Source organism: Tympanuchus pallidicinctus, unplaced genomic scaffold (assembly GCF_026119805.1).
Source record: "Tympanuchus pallidicinctus isolate F22 unplaced genomic scaffold, pur_lepc_1.0 scaffold9, whole genome shotgun sequence".
NCBI lineage: Eukaryota > Metazoa > Chordata > Aves > Galliformes > Phasianidae > Tympanuchus > Tympanuchus pallidicinctus.
Genome location: NW_026294813.1, coordinates 12,455,557 through 12,469,200, shown reverse-complemented (window position 1 = coordinate 12,469,200; position 13,644 = coordinate 12,455,557). Strand labels below are relative to the sequence as shown.

Here is a 13,644-nt window from a genome sequence, read left to right as displayed (position 1 = left end):
CGAAATGCTTCTCACTTCTAAGCGGTTTTACCGTGGAGCTTTTGATTCGGAGGCCCATAGTAAGAATTTCTCAAGAAAGTAAGGAACCGTGTCATTTGATCTGCGCATAAATGGAAAGAAGAGGAGGGCGCTTAAAATGGTCGTGAAGCTGCTGTAAGAGCAGCTATTAGTGATAAACGTGAGAGTTTCCGTCATACGGAAAGTGATTCTGTAAGACCATGGGGATGTGCACTGCTTCCCAGGCAGCTATAAAATGCCGAGACCACTTCCTCTGAGAATCTCTGAAACTTAAAAGTGAATCAAAACCACACAGAATAAACAAACTGGGAGCCTAGAATTAGATGAATGGGAGGGATCTACTCTTTGAGAAGCACCTCCTCCTTCCCCCTGACTTTTCTTTTTTTAGCTTGATTTTATTTTCTCTGCATAGTTACATGGTTAACAAGAGTACGTCTTGTCTATCCAGTTTCGTGTGTCAGCTGAGTAGTGTAAGCAGTAATGCCATCATAACATGCTAAGTGCATGGAGTCCACATACAAGGGATTGGAGTGCATTATAACTGTAACGGCGGTCCCTTTGGGGCATAACAGCAAAGCAGCACGGGGAAGTCTGCATTAATCATTGTTCTTGCTGTTTGCCTTTATGGATAAGTGGATTTCAGTCTGCTTCACTGGCAATTCAGAACCTTTCTTGAGCTCTTAATTAACACGCAACCAAGAATAGAATTTAATTAAGAAAAAGGCTGCAGTATATTTTTGTAATCAAAGTCAAGTGTATATACTGAAGAAAATGTATTAGATTAATTGTACAGTAACCTTTTCCTTGGCACATATTGAGCTGCAAGAACCCAGCCTTTAAATCTTTGCCAATGAGAAGAAAACATTCCTAAAACCAGGAACCAGCTATTATTCTATAGCTACCTAGCTGTGTAATTTTATTTCTATTACCAGATTATTACTGCTCTGTAACTTCCCTTAAATTACATGTGAAATTTTCTATTTCAGGCATTTTGGCATCAGTATGTAGCATTTTCAGTGACATTTTGGGGAACTGGACAAATTATATCTATTACACGCGAAGAGCCCCATCCATACAGAAGTCTCACATAGACATCTCTGAACTGCTTTTAGAAGAGGGCAAAACTGGTAGAGGCCTGGTAAGAAAAACCTTCATTTAAACGTACACATTTGTTATTAGTTTTGGGAGGGAAGATTATTAAGTAAGAACTGAGAAACACACACACATACACAAGAAAAAATATAAGTAACTGCTAAGGATAATTGGATTGTTAGGTCTTGAATGTTTGATGAATTTTGCAGTTTTATACTAAATTCACATTCTAGAAGTTCATCATTACTTCCAATAATGAAATAAAAGCCTGAGGGGTAGACCATAAAACGCTTATATGGCACATCTCCTTTAACTCATATTATGTTCTTGGGTTAATTATCAACAATATAGGAATAGGGTTTCTTATCTTTTCAAGTTCTACGTGGTATAAATGAGAAGATTTAGGAAATAAAGTGACCAAAATTATCCTGTATGTCTCTATTTAATATGCCTCTAATCTGTACAATCAACTCGAGTACTTCTGAAGATTCCATAGAAACACAGATGTTTCCGTAGTATAAGTAACATGTTAAGATCATCACAGAAAACTGTAAACATAGCACAACATTTACATTTTAAATAAAAAAACAGTGAAACATTTACACTCAGTAATTTAAATGAGGATTCTGTAACTTAAAGGTGTGAAAAAAATTGTAAATAGAAAGACCATATTTTTAAATACACATTTGTATCAATTTTTCTGATTGTTTTCATGTAAGTACTTTTTATGCTATGCTATACTTTAAATATTATTTTTCTAATGTAAGTTTTACATTTAATCTCTTTTCAAAAGATTATCCCTTATTTAACTGATATTTTAATCCAAACATTATTTTAACATATTTAACATTTTCTGTATAAAATCTGCAAGGCAAAATGGAATCAAAGTGGTATATCCACCGAAATGAACTCAAAGGGTACACTGTTCTTTTGTCTGTATAGGTACTTAACTAGACCACAAACATAACTAGCAGAACAAGTAAAAGCAGTAAGATGATTACTTACAGAAAAAAAATAATCTGTCTTAAGCCAGTGGATTTTCTAAGAGAAATAAGGAACAATCTAGATTTTGGATTATTTTTGCAAATGAAAAAAGTTGAAATAGAGAAAGAAGGTGAATAAAGGCTTTTATATGTTGCCTCTGTTCTTGGGAGCTAGAGAGAGGAAACACTCCAATACGTTAGGGATAATACAGTCTGATGGCAAGGAAAAGATAAGCATTGTGTAAGGAAATACAGGAGAAACCAGCACTTTGACCAGAAGAGAATGGTCACTGGAGTATGCTGAAGTAAAGCAAAGGATTGACTTCATTCTGGAAACGAAGGGAAGCAGTTACTGAACCACAGAAAGTAATTAGTAACTTCAGGAAAATATCTAGTGGATGAAAATACAGCAAGTTTTTTTTATGGGGCATGTGTATGTATTTTCTTGTTGGGAAAATTCTTATTTTGAATGCTGACAGGCTACTATAATTTATGGATCTATTTAGAAGTCAGCTGTGATTAAAGCTGGAAGTCTGTTGGTACAGTCTTTGATTAGTTGATTGTCAGATGAAATATATGGTGGCATCAGATATTTTGCTGCATACTGTTTACACAGATTGTACCTATGCTCCTGTCCTCAAGAACTGATGGAGAATTTTTCTCAAAATCTCAAGTTGTTTTTGGTTGACAGTCATCTTGAATCTCTCTCCATTTACTCAGAGCTACACTCTTGGTGTTTGATCATGGTGTAAGGTTCTGTGTCTGAAACTGTTTTACATCTTTTTTTCTCAAATGTGCATATCCTCAAGTTAATATTCAACAAAACATGCCACCTGTACATGTCCTTATTCTGTATGGTGACATATACCAATGTTTTGGTGGAGGCTATTCTTGTTTGTGAAAGTTTAACTGCTTCTAATACTGATTTTAAAAAGCACTATCTGTGACCATTAGCTGTAATATGTTTTATCTAATAATAGTATTAGGATAACAAGTATCTTAATGGATTAAAGTCTATATGGAAATACCCAAGCAAAAGGATATATTTTACAGCCCCTTAGAATGGCCAGATTGTCTTTTTTATATGAGTACACTACTTACACAGGATTGCTACTTACACAGAATCTTTATGAGGAATTCAGCTGAGGAAGTAGACAAGTTTTCAAAATGTTCAATAGTAACTTAAAACTATAAATTAACATAATTAACAATGCTGTACATACTGATGCTCTTTCACTTTAGTTAAGATTTGTAAACAATTTCCACTTATCTGTAACCTTTAAGATAACCACACATGCTCATCTTCTTATTTCTTGTAACATGTATCTCTTATGCCAAGATTTTCTATTCTGTTCTTACCTATAAGGATATGAATGATGTTTAGGAAACTTAAAGGAAGTCTTGTAGATATTTTAAAGCAGTGGGAGGACAAAAGCAAAATTATTTACATTGAAAATTGGAATTTAAGTACATCCTTATGCAAAAAAAAGTGTATTTTTTTTCCATAACTAGATTATTGTTACTAGATTTTTAAGCTATGTGTATTTGAAATTTTCATGTTAACCATTTCTAAAAAATACATTCTTCACACAGTTTTCTTTTTTTTTCTTTTTTTTTTCTTCTTTTTTTTTTTTTTTTCCTGCAGCAGAGTTGCATCACTTAGGCAGAGGCATTTATTGTAGGTAAAAGTCTAGGCAGCTTGTCCAAGTCATTAATTCAGCTTTCAGGACCATCTATAAAAAATTGAAACAAACACTAAACAAAGGCTTTCCGCTTTAGAATATACAATGTTGGAAGTCTGCAAGAAATTAAATCTGTGACAAACTAATACTGCTTTCTGGACCACTAGTGGAGCACCCACATGTCTTTTGAAGTGGTTACAGAGCAGATGAACCAATGTCTGTCCCTGTGGCTACACTGGGAATCAAGTTGCTTGTATATGTCCAGTTACAAAATTGGGTCATCTTTTTTTCTTTCTTTTTTTTTCTTTTTTTTTTTTTTCCTGTCTTGAAAAAAAAAATTTATAAGAGAAATAGTCAGAATTCAGAAAATACCCAGTGATGCTTTATTTATCTATATTCCTTTTCTGTGTTTCACTTAAAAGCAACAATTACATTTTATAAGTTATTTTTCATTTTAAATTGATGCTAACATCCACAATTTAAAGAAATGCAGAAATTCTTTTACTTTATTGCACAGTTTGTGCTTTCTGTGATATCCCTTACTAAAAGGTGCAAGATATCTGAAAAAGGGATGTGCTTCAGCTTAGAAGGCTTTTTAGACACCATACAGGACTGTTTAAGACATCTTTGCATGAAATAGTATCTAACATGATTGTCAAATTCCAATCAACTTTCCTTTACGACGTTTTGCTGATAAAACATTGGATGATTGTTTCAATTAGGAATTAATTGGAAATATGAAGGTGATTTATCGATAGGTGGGGGACCGCAGTTACTTGCCTGTATTCAGGTTCGTCACTCCAAAGAGACTGTATTAGCTCTGTCTCTAAAATGTTATGTAAATGAAACTGCCACAAAATATTCAGAAACTCTGGAAATAATTTGTCTAAAAATTGTATGTGAGTGTTTGAACAGACTTTGGCACAGACTAAAAGCATACTAGCTTCCCAGCACTCTCCCAGACAATTCTTGGCACAATTTGGAAGTTTGTGTGAGTCAGGAACCATCACCAATGGGCAGTAGATGCATGTGACTATATTATTTTGAATCATTAGGAGTTTAATAATGTAGGCATGAGACATTATGCAGTTAGTAGCCTTAATACCAGACAACAGTCCCAGGCATGTTTAACCTATTAGTTTATGTGTATCCATTGAATGCGTTGGCTGAGATTGTTAGCGCTTCACTATCTGAGGAATAGAAATTTCTCCATTGTTTTGAAGGAGCAGCTCATAGAGGCCTAAGCCCAAGAGCTTTTTTAAAATATCTGATTTAGATAATAATCTCTTTTAAATCTTCTTTTTACTGGCAAGTTCATTAAAAAGGGAGTGGTAAGGCATTTTAAGCATGATATGATGTTCTCACATTTCTTTAATCCATGCAAGTGTGGCTTTCAGCTTGTGCTGAACACAACAGACCTTCAGGCCAATTTTTAACTACCGTCCTTTGCAAGTGGATGAATGTCCACATTCACTTGCTGGTCATGAAGCTATATTGGCTCACCTTTAAATCTTTAAAAAAAAAAAAAAAAAAGCTTGTTTGAATGTTTTTATTTTTTTCTCCAGAAGTACTTCATATTGGCCTTCACTGAATCTGCAAATAATTTTAAAGAAGTTCTAGGAAGTTCAGGAGGTTATAGTAGGAATGGTACCTTCTTCCTTTCTGAAGTTAATGTATGGTGATGTGTATCCAGAGGAAAGTACCAAAGGAACCTCTTTCTCCAGGTTTCAGATTTCTTACGACGAGAACGTACAGTAACTAACCATCTTTAAAAAATCAGCTTTTGTTTGTTCTTATAACCTTCATACAGCAATTCTCGGATAGAAAACTAATTTAGCAGAGTTATCCATCACTGATCTCCATTACTATTTTATTGTATCTTTTATTCTTACATTTTGTAGTCTAAATTACATATTATCCACTATCCGTATTTAATAACAACTAAATTATTCAGAATCTCAAGTGCTTTGAACAATCAGAAACTGACCATAACACTCAAATGAAAATACTAGGGTTACATCTTCTATACTTTTCCTTCAAAGAGAACTATTTTTTAGCAAGTATGTTTCAAAATGTATGCCATAAGATTCATATCCAATCCCTATACAGTCTAAAACACATTAATATAGTACAGACTGTGCAATTTTTTAACTTAGAAAAAAAAAGGGGTAGCATTACTTCATGTCATGACATTCTTGTTAACAATTTATGCTAGATATTTGGAGTGAGGGTAAGAAATGGTTATCTCTGTCTGGCTTGCAAAAAAAGGGGGGGTGGAGGGGGGGGGGGGAGCAAAAAAAAAAGCAGTGACCATTTAGTAAACTTGCAGCAACTAATTGTGTGAAGATTTTACACCTTAGTCTACATGCTTGCTTTTTATCTTACCTGTATCACTGAAGTCATTATCTGACATTCAGACTGCTTACTTCTGAAGATGAATATTCCCCAGTGAATAAATTAAGTGCTAATATTATTTGCTCCTGTGAACTAAAGTTAATGCAAAGAATGTAACTTTGTGTTATTTCACATGCTGCATTTGTAATTACATTAATCCTACTCAGTGTTGTAGTACAGTCTTAATAGCATTTTTCCAAAAATTTGAGAACTTGAGTTTAGGATGACAGCAAACATATTCATATAATTCATATAATGAGTTAACAACATTAGGAGGGAAAGTTTCTTTCAACTACCTGAGAAATTTAGTCATAGAATCATGGAGGCATGGAATGGCTTAGTTTGAAAGAACCCCCTAGTTACAACCTCCTTGCCATAAGCAGGGACACCTTTCACTAGATCAGGTTGTTCAAAGCCACTTATTAAAAAACAACAAAACAAGAACAACAATAAAAACTTTAATTAAAAAAAAAAAAAATTCTGCACAGAAATACATACTATTTGCAAATTACTAACAACGTAATAATATTTGTGCATTCCATTAATTACTTAAAATGGCATGCAGCTGTATGTTAACTAGCCTGTAAAGAAAGCATAATGTGGAGAAGTACAATACGCTTTTCATTCATTCTAGAGAAAAATAAATTAAATGTCAACAAGCGATTGTTAAGAAAACATTGGTTCTAGGTGTGTTTTTACTGTCTATAATTTATGAAGCTGAATAGAAACATGTAGCTGTCAGGAACATTTACATCAAATGAAGAGAGAAGAGTCCTTTCCCTGTTTTAAACAGTGTACATGCACATAATGGTAATGGCCTTGCAAGCAGAAAGCTGTAAAAAGCAGCAAGAATGGTACGTATTTTGGTGGAAAGTGTTTGAGAATTCCTGCCTTTTAAAGTTACATTAAAATTACTGAATAATATGTTCTCTTTAAAGAACAAGAAATGAGTCTCAGAATAACTGGCTGTGCAAATACTTCATATTTATGGGAGCCCAATCATTTGTTTAGAGAAAAAAATAAAACACGTTCTCTCTTGACTTCAAAGGGAGCAGATTAGGTGGTAGCTGTACCCTGAAATTTGCAGTTCATTTTCACAACTATATAGGTGTGGACTTCTCACAGGAATTTGAAGAGCCTTGCCCTGCTCTACACTGCCACCAGCTTTGTTTAGTGAAGTGTACATTCCTTAATGTGCCACAGTCACGGTTGTGTGACTGCAGAACTCCTCCCATACCGATTAGGACTACCTCCACCCCATGACTAAGGCCTGGAGCAGAAATAACGCTTGAAGTATCTTTTGCTATGCTTTCTGATAATATTTGGAAGTACTTGTTTTTACCCCATTTTTTGTCCATTTCACGTAAAAAGAGATATCACTCATATGTACTAAAATATTTTTAGGAACTAGTGAGCTTTCATTAAACAATAGTTTGTTGTGAGTAGACCTGTGAAGACAAAAGGGATACAGGAATCCTTGTCTGAATGCAGCTGAAGAATCATTTTAAAAAGTGAACTACAGTAACGTCTAATAGACTAGAACATATTTAACAGTTTCATTCCTTAAGGAAAAAAATTTACTCACATGTGTTACAATAACACTTTCTAAAAAAACTAATAAATTAGTTGGTTTCTTGTGCAGGTAGTAACATAATAGTGTTTAAACAAAACAGGTGCTTCCAAAAATTCCTTTACTTAAAAAGGATCATAAAAGCCTGAAGTATTGCTAGTGATGTTCTCACTGGAAAATTCTGTCAGAAGCAGAATAGTCAAGTAGGTGTGTCTTACATGACGTTTCTACTGCCTAAAACACATTTTATATGGAAGACACTTGGCATTTGAAAACAATGAGTATTTACGTTGTATTTATGTGGTAAATCAATTAAGAAAAAAATCATTTTATGAATTAATAAAATCACAGAAACAGCCCAACAATATGAATTATTTAAGTAAGTTGAAAGTAGACTGGAATAACATTCCTGCAGCCTTGTCCTTTTAGAATCAAATTTTCTTTTGAACTCAGAGGTAAGTTGACATAATACACATATGCTGCCTTGAAATAGGTAATTTTAAAATTCAGTTTTAATTCACAGAAAAAAAAAAAAAAAAAAAAAAAAAAAGATAATTCCCCCCCTTATCTTGCAGAGTTGCACTGTATTAAATAAAGCATGAAGATTTATGAATGTGCTTCATCTGCTACACTAATTATTTGAAATGGATAATTTGAAATTATAAATGCCTAAACAGTTGTAGGGTTGGGGCCTTTTGAACTAACATATAACAAAGGCACGCAATACATTTCTTTCAGAATCTGGTTTACTTTGTTTCCTTTAAGCCTATTAGATAGAAGTACTGAATTACGGTGTTCTCCAGTGCCGTCTTCACTTGTGTACTTTCAAACAAATACACTTGTAAAGCAAACTTTGATTAATCCAATATAATGAATGTAACAGTTAAGCTTGAGAGCCAGGCTTGAAATCTGCCTTAAATATAGAGCATTGCTCAGGAAATTGTTAAGCTTTGGAGAGATTCAAGTAGCTTGGTGTAAGATATTATATCTTTGTGCAAATAATATCCATCCAGAATTGAAAGGGTGTGTTTGTATGTCACAGGACTTTTACATCTTGCTGTGTCCAAGCGTATGGCTGAATCCTGCATTCCATAGATGAGCAAGAATAGAGAAGGATTTTTGTCCAAGTACTGAGAAGTTCATAAAAGAAGTATGAAAAAAATACGGGGGATTCTTTAGACGTAAGTGCTTCTATTATTCTGTGAATGTTTACTCAGTGTTACCTGTGTAGAGAAAAACAAAAAGTCTCTCAGAGGAGGATACATTCCAAGCCTGTCCTTTGCAACCCCCCGTTAAAATATCTCCAGTAAACCCGGAGGAGGGTGGGGAGCAACACCTTGCAGCGAAAGACCCTTCACCTTAACATCTGTAGTTGTCCCCACGCTCGTCTAAAATCGTTGTTTACAAAGTCACTCCGTTTCGCGAAGTCCGCCTGGAAATCCCTGGCCCCGGCGACGCTTTCGGCATTCGGTGTTTCAGTTCCTGCGACACAGTCTCTTTACGAACGCCGAGTCACGGTAACAGTAACTCCATCGGTGTCCAGGTCTGCCGCGTCCCGCCCTGGGGCAGGGGGAGCTGCCGCCTCGCGGGCTCCTCGCACGGCTCCTTTCTACGTCTGCCTCCTGCGAGTTGGCGTTTTGCGGTCACTTGCAGTCCTCCCCACCATCCGTAAGGAAAGCGAAAAAGAAACCCAAACCATGTGTATGTACATTATTATTATTAATATTATTTTCAACCGCCACTTCTTCACAAATCGCTGGGTGCCTTCCTCTCAGCGCAGGCCTAAGCGCGAACTCCGGGCTCGTACCGCACACCGGCAGGGAAAGGAAAAGGAAACGAAGAGCCCCGGCGGCGGGCAGAGGGCTGGGGAAGGGGTGAGCCACGCACGCGGACGGCCGCGCCCGCCACCAGGCGCTGTTCGGCGGCTCTGGCAGGGAGCGGCGCGGAGCGGCGGCGGAAGCGGCGCCGGCTGAGCGAGCGGGCGAGGAGGCGGCGGCGAAGGGAAGGGGGAGGCTGTTGGTGTTTGGCGCCGGTGGAGGGAGTCATTCCTGCAGCTGCACTTCCGGTCGGCATTTTGTTCTGAGAGGGAGCGAGAGCGACGCGCACAGGATCCTTCCCCCCTCCTTCTCCTTCTCCTCCCCCCACCCCTCCGCTCGGTACCGGCTCGCCGTGCCTGGGCCGCCCCCTCCTCCGCCCTCCCGCGCTCGCTCACACGGAGGGAGCGGCGGCCCTTCGGCGGCTCTGTCCCCCCTCAACCCCCCCCGCCCCAACTTCCCCCCCCTCCCCCCCGCTCCCCCCGCTCCCCCCGCTGTTCGGGCCGCGTCTCGGAACCGGTTCGGCCCGGCGCGGCCCGTGTCGATGTTGTGAAGCAGGCTCAGGGGGAAGGGATTCGTCCGTGCCGCTCACCCCCGGCTCTACATGTTCGCTGCACTGAGGAGGAGACGGAAGAGGAGCCAGCCCCCCTCCCGGCCCGGATTATTGTTGTTATATTATCTCCCCTCCTCCTCCTGCTCCGCGGCGGCGGCGGCGGCGGCCCAGCGGCGGCGGCGGCTCCTCTGAGGAGGGAGGGGGGCGGATTTCTCTCCCCCTCTCGGATTCTCGTTGGATTCAGACGCCGATTTGCTCAGGTAATCCCCCCTCCTTGTCTCCCCTTCCCCTCCCTGCCCTCTACATCAGCCGGGCCGGGCCTCCGAGCCGGGGCGGCCCGGCGCTGCCGAGAGCGGAGGAGATTAGCTCTTATCCGGGGTCCGGGGGAGTAGGTGGCACAGGAGGTGTTTGTTTCGCGTCCCCCCCTTCTTGCTCGCTCGGGTTTGGCGGAGGAGATCGGCTCTTCCTAGGCTGCTGGGAGGCCTAGGCCTGGTGGAGAGCGCAGGCCCGCCGGCCAGCGCCTTTACTCCAGCTCGGGGATTAGAAAGGCGAAGCGGCTTCTCGGTGACAGGCCTCAGCCCAGAGAGGAGGAGGAGGAGGAAACAATACCATTAGCCGCAAATGTGCGCTGATCCTGTGCCATATTTACAACTTCGCCAGAGCGAGGGAGCCAGGTCCCGGCGCAGACAGCCCTCTGAACTGAGGAAGGAGTAAGTGGAGGGACAGGGGAAGAGAGACAATGTAAATATACGGAAACAAAAATATCTGTCTTCGCTGCTCTGATCTTCTAACAAACTCCATTCTCAAAGTTCGAATGGACGTGAATTTATAACCTTTAAGGGTTTGATCTCTAAATAATAAAGCGATTGATTAGAGTGTTAATCAGTTTGTGTATTTATAGCATAACTAGATGTTGTGGACAGATTGACACAATATGGACACCTGCAGACCTAGGAAGAACATAGGGAAGCGTATTGTGTTGGGTATTCCACAGAGTCTCAGTGCTGTAGGCACTATGGAAATATGTACTAAATTCAGGAGAAATACTATTTTGTGCTTTCTTAGAAGAAAAAAATAATAATAATAATAATTGGGAAGGGCTTAAGAGTAAAGTGGTACATTTATGACACCTCATGGCCCAAGGTGAAGGTAAGATTTTACCTTAAGTTTGTGAGAAACAAACATGATTTTAATTAAGTGAAAAAGTGAAAAATGTTTTAAAAGTGCCATCCTTTCTTGTCAGGCCATATCACTTTGAGAACCTGAGGTTGTTATTGGCTGTTTGTGTTCATGATGTTTGAATATGTAATTAGGTGTCACTTTAACAGGTCAAGTGTGTTTTGTAAATGACTGTTGATTAAGTGTCAGATCTTTATAAATAAATGGTATATAAATAAATAAATGGTAGCTAATATTCAGTCAAATAAATTTTGCACTTTCTATATAGTATGGTTGAGAGTGTTATTATAAACTGAGGTAGATTTTAAAACAAACATCCTCCAAACTAATAAAAGTACTCCATCAGAAATTACATAATTGGTGGAAAGTTTAAGATAATGAGTTTCACTTTTCATTTAGTCAGAAAATTAATAGATGACAAGCAACTAATACTTTCTAAATTTTCAAATAGTTTTTTGAGTTGCTTAGACAGATCTGTTGTAATAGTAAGTGGTTATTGTATCTAATAAAGTAACTTTCTGGAGCATCGTGTTTAGAGTTGTAAAAAGTGTGCTACCATGGCTTTGAGTGCTCTGATACATGTTTAGAAGGGTGAAGTTAATATAGCTGTCACGTAGAAGGCGTGTTTTTAATGCTGTAAATCCGTGTAGTAGTCAGTAGCGTGTCCGTGATTTGTATTGGTCAGGGAGCAGTTTGAATTTTAAAAAGCCTGAAGATCCTGCTGAGCCCCAATCCCGGCCTCCCTCCCTCCCACTAATCTCCCATTCCTGTCTTTGTGCTGCCTGGTCCTGTTAGACGCTGTTTGCAACAGGGCCTCAGGCCTACGTGCCTGGAGAGGAACCATTTGCTCTTCGAAAAATCAGCTTTTTATTTTTAAACTTCACGTATTGCAGAGGGAGCCTCTAGTTGTCTCTTAACTGTCTCTATCTCTGCGCGTAGCTGAATTGCTGTTTTCTTTTGGTCTGTAGCACGCGTAGGGGCCGAGTGCAACTTTGCTTCACAGGAAAGAAAGGACTGTGCAGAAGTGCTTGTAGTTCTTGGGTAGTTTTGATCATTAGGAAGTGACGTTAACCGAAACATTTATTTTGTTGTTTCAAACAACTCTTTCTTTAACAAAGAAATGTGCTTGCTGAGTTAACACGAGGAATTTATTTGACTGACTTTTAATTTAAGGGGGTTTGTTTTAAATATATGAGATATGGACAGGAAATGAGCTACTGTAGTTATGTAGTTCCTGTCAAGTTTGTCTCTCTAGGGTTGTGTTTACAGCTTTTTTTCTTTTTTTCTTTTTTTAAATCAGCATGCTCTTCTCTGATATCAAAACTAGGCGTAGTTATGGAGGGAACATTATAATGGTGCCTGCTTATGATGGTTTGTAATGAGTTTTTGTTCTTTTGAGCAATAGATGGCTAAATCTCATTTACCTGCTTTATTGCAGTTTATGTTGTAAATTTTAGGTAGAATTATTTAATGGAGAAATGTAAGAATGTAAGGTGACTTTTTTTTTTTAATTTAAGATTATGTTTATAACATACAGAATTGTGTATTTCACCTTCATACTTCATTTTCCATAGCATTAAGAGGTCTTTTGCTTTTCACAACAGCCTAAGGATTTAGTTATTTTATTAATGTTATGGTAGAAAATCAATTATTCTTGTTAGTTTTAAAAATTATTTTAACTGAAAGAGGAGAAAGGAACACTTTTTTCTTCTGGCTGTCTTTTACTTTGTACTTTGGCTACCTTGTATGTTTTGAATTTTTAGCTTATGTACAAGTTCAATTTTTTCTTTTTGGGCGAACTTCTTAAATGTTTTATCTGAAGTTATTCCAACAAATAAATAAATATCCCTGAAGCTTTTGCTATCTTGTAAAGTTGATTTTGTGTTTTTTTTTGTTTTTTTTTTTTTTAAGTCTGTGTGTACATATATATCTATATGTATGTATATAATATATATATATTATAAAGACATAGAAACAGGCATGTGACACAAAAAAATCCAAACATTAATTTTCTACATTTGGAATGCTTATATTTTCATTTGGGAGAAAAATGAAGAATAAGTGGGGAAGCAAAATTATGCAGCTAAAACCATTTGCAGTTTTAAAGAAGGGTACATGAATCTGGGTGCAACCTCTTACAAACCCAATTACATATTTGGGAGTCCATTGACAATGGTGTTCCTCTTCTTGCAGAATCTACACAATATGTAGCAATGTCTTTGGGCTGGAACCATGTTTTTGTTATTTGTATGATGTTAGACATAATGCAGCCTTAATCTCCAATGATTCGTGTATATATTTCTCTCTGTAATATAAGCAAACCATGTTCTGGAGGATATTAAATGAAACAGTAGTGTAG

At 37.9% G+C, this 13,644-nt stretch overlaps 1 protein-coding gene across 7 annotated transcripts in view; it reads left to right on the top strand.

Annotated features, from left to right (window-relative positions):
• Positions 1 to 852: 852 nt before the first annotated feature.
• The window catches only part of NIPBL (NIPBL cohesin loading factor), a 164,119-nt gene continuing 151,327 nt past the window's right edge, over positions 853 to 13,644 (top strand). For 4 of the 7 annotated variants that reach the window (XM_052670495.1, XM_052670496.1, XM_052670491.1 and 1 more), the window contains exon 1: positions 10,037 to 10,366. The gene's annotated coding sequence lies outside the window, so the exon portion shown is untranslated. Of the gene's footprint in view, positions 1,157 to 8,726; positions 8,890 to 10,036; positions 10,367 to 13,644 lie in introns of those variants that run through there. The other 3 variants (XM_052670492.1, XM_052670493.1, XM_052670498.1) reach the window with 3 other exon arrangements.